Raw genomic sequence first — 2500 nt, 5'->3', positions numbered from 1 at the left:
TTCTCGGGTTTTTTCCTCCAGAAAGTGAAGAAAAGTGGAGAAACGCGCGACGCGGCCTCCCGCTGGTGGCGTTTCTTTGGGCTCTGAGGCTTTAAGCGGCTCAGCTGTCAATCATCCGGCGCGAGGTGGACCGAAGCCACGCCCACTGAGCACCCAGACCACGCCCCCACACGGGGCGAAAACCTCCGTTTTTGACGTAAATGTCACATTTACAGGTCATTTTCTGTTTTTGTTTTCACGGATTTTCCCACGTAGACAGTTTTTATCCGTTTTATTCAGCATAACATGAATTTATAAAACAACAATAATAATTATTTTATTAATTATAATTATATATTATAATTATATAATTACAAATATAGAAGAATTTGACTTTTTCTTTATCATGGATGGATTATTCAATGCTTTGTTGTTGTCTTTATCACATTAATGAATGAAATAGATAATATATATTTATCATAATAATAATGATGACAGACAGACAGACAGACAGACAGACAGACAGACAGACAGACAGACAGATAGATAGATAGATAGATAGATAGATAGATAGATAGATAGATAGACAGACAGACAGACAGACAGACAGACAGACAGACAGACAGACAGACAGACAGATAGATAGATAGATAGATAGATAGATAGATAGATAGATAGATAGATAGATAGATAGATAGATAGATAGACAGACAGACAGACAGACAGACAGACAGACAGACAGACAGACAGATAGATAGATAGATAGATAGATAGATAGATAGACAGACAGACAGACAGACAGACAGACAGACAGACAGACAGACAGACAGACAGACAGACAGACAGATAGATAGAGTCAACAATAAAACGCAAAAAGTACCTGAGATAAAATAATGTGCCCAAAATGCAGTGCAAGAATAAATAAGTGGAAATAAGTTAAAAACAGAGGGCGTGGTATTTACAGTTGATGATCGTCATAAGTGCCTCCTCCAGAGACATAAAGGAGTCATTGCTGCCCTCTGGTGGCCAAACATTAGAAATGCAGGAGAAGTCAATAATAAAACTGGAGAGTTGAACAGAGTGGTGGAGGAGGAGGGAAGTCTCTCTCTCTCTCTCTCTCTCTCTCTCTCTCTCCCTCCCTCCCTCCCTCCCTCCCTCCCTCCCTCCAGTTGGACATAACAAACATGGTTCTGTGAGAGTCTGTTTGGAGCTGGGGGCTGATTTTGTGTCAGACCTGGCAACCCTCCCCGGAGCGCTCTCAGTGTGTCTCCTACTTTTTATAAAAAACATTTTCTAGAACATCAGAGTAGAGAAGTGGACCTCTTTGGACCTGAGAGGGACAGACGAAGAAGCCGGCTGACGACTGGACACATTTGGACGACGTCCAGCAACTGGCAACCAGACTCCACCTCTGGAGCCCAACTTGTAGAGCAGCCACCAGGTGCAGACGATCCCTCAGGCAGGTGAAACACATCAGGGCAGGGAGCAGCAATCAGACACGAGGAGGGGGAAACCAGCGTGAGATTTCAAAATAAAACAGGACAGAAACTGTGCACGGTGACAGGAAGACCAACCAGTGACATGTCGTGTTTATTCATGTTAAAAGTAATCACATTATTCAGCAGTAACAGATTACATCCATCACAGAGTTAATCAAGAAGTGATTCAATCCACAGTTCACGATCTTTATCACAATTTCAGCAGGAAACACGGTGTGTAGAGTAACGGCGATCCAAAGTGCGTTCCAATAGAACTCGGAACTCTGAGCTCTTTAAAGGGTTCCAGGTTCTAAAAGCCTGGACGACTTGAAGTAGAGAACCTGAACAGTTGACGGAGACGAGCAGCAGCAGGTACCAAGGTACTGTTATCGTGGTGCATGTAGTGGGTGTTCCAACAGGCCCCGCCCCTTTACGTAGTGTGGGAGTCCTGGAAGTCCCACCGTTGGAATAGAGACGCGGAAAGTTTTGAAATCAACGTCCCCTCATGGTCAGATTTCCGAGACGTGCGGATGTTTTTTGAAATTCCAGATTTGGGATCGCAGCCAGTTTTTGGGGTTGAGGGAGAGGAAGTCGTTTAAAGACGCAAGTTTTAGTTTTCATTGGTTCCAAAAGTCCCGTCAGAGTAGTTTCTGGAGACGGAACCTTGACGTTTGAATTTTGTCTAGTCGTCGGAATTGATGAGCGGGAATTGGAAAAGCAGCGTAACATGCCCCCCCCCCCCCCCCCCCCCCCCCTTCTTAAAGGTGGAACCACAAGCACTCTTTGGAGGTAAATAAAGTTCTAATAAGCCCCGCCTCCTGAATGGTTGATATTGTGAGTCGTAATGGGAAATGCGGAGGAGCACTTTGCGAAGCCCCGCCCCTCTCGACGTCTGAAGCCTGAGCTGTTCTAAAAGCCCCGCCCCTTCATCCTCGGCACGAAAAACCCCATAAGCCCCGCCCCCTTGGCGGTAGGAATTCCCAATACTTTTTGGATCTTACGAGAGTTTAAAAAGCCCCGCCCCTTTCATTCCGGGTTTGATC

The 2500-nt window shown here is 45.2% G+C and overlaps 2 protein-coding genes across 3 annotated transcripts in view; both read right to left on the bottom strand.

The window, feature by feature from the left end:
* LOC308123411 (FHF complex subunit HOOK-interacting protein 1A-like) overlaps window positions 1–117 on the bottom strand; it is a 20307-nt gene extending 20190 nt beyond the window's left edge. Inside the window, exon 1 of one of the 2 annotated variants that reach the window (XM_080485896.1) lies at window positions 1–117. This exon is cut by the window's left edge and continues 15 nt beyond it. The gene's annotated coding sequence lies outside the window, so the exon portion shown is untranslated. The other variant, XM_080485897.1, reaches the window with a different exon arrangement.
* A 1409-nt stretch (window positions 118–1526) lies between these two features.
* The window catches only part of LOC308123413 (GRB2-associated-binding protein 1-like), a 22037-nt gene continuing 21063 nt past the window's right edge, over window positions 1527–2500 (bottom strand). Inside the window, exon 13 of the mRNA XM_080485899.1 lies at window positions 1527–2500. This exon is cut by the window's right edge and continues 1220 nt beyond it. The gene's annotated coding sequence lies outside the window, so the exon portion shown is untranslated.

The sequence above is a fragment of the Lipophrys pholis genome (genome assembly GCF_963383615.2).
Source record: "Lipophrys pholis genome assembly, chromosome: 18".
NCBI lineage: Eukaryota > Metazoa > Chordata > Actinopteri > Blenniiformes > Blenniidae > Lipophrys > Lipophrys pholis.
This window is presented reverse-complemented; position numbering and strand designations above follow the sequence as displayed.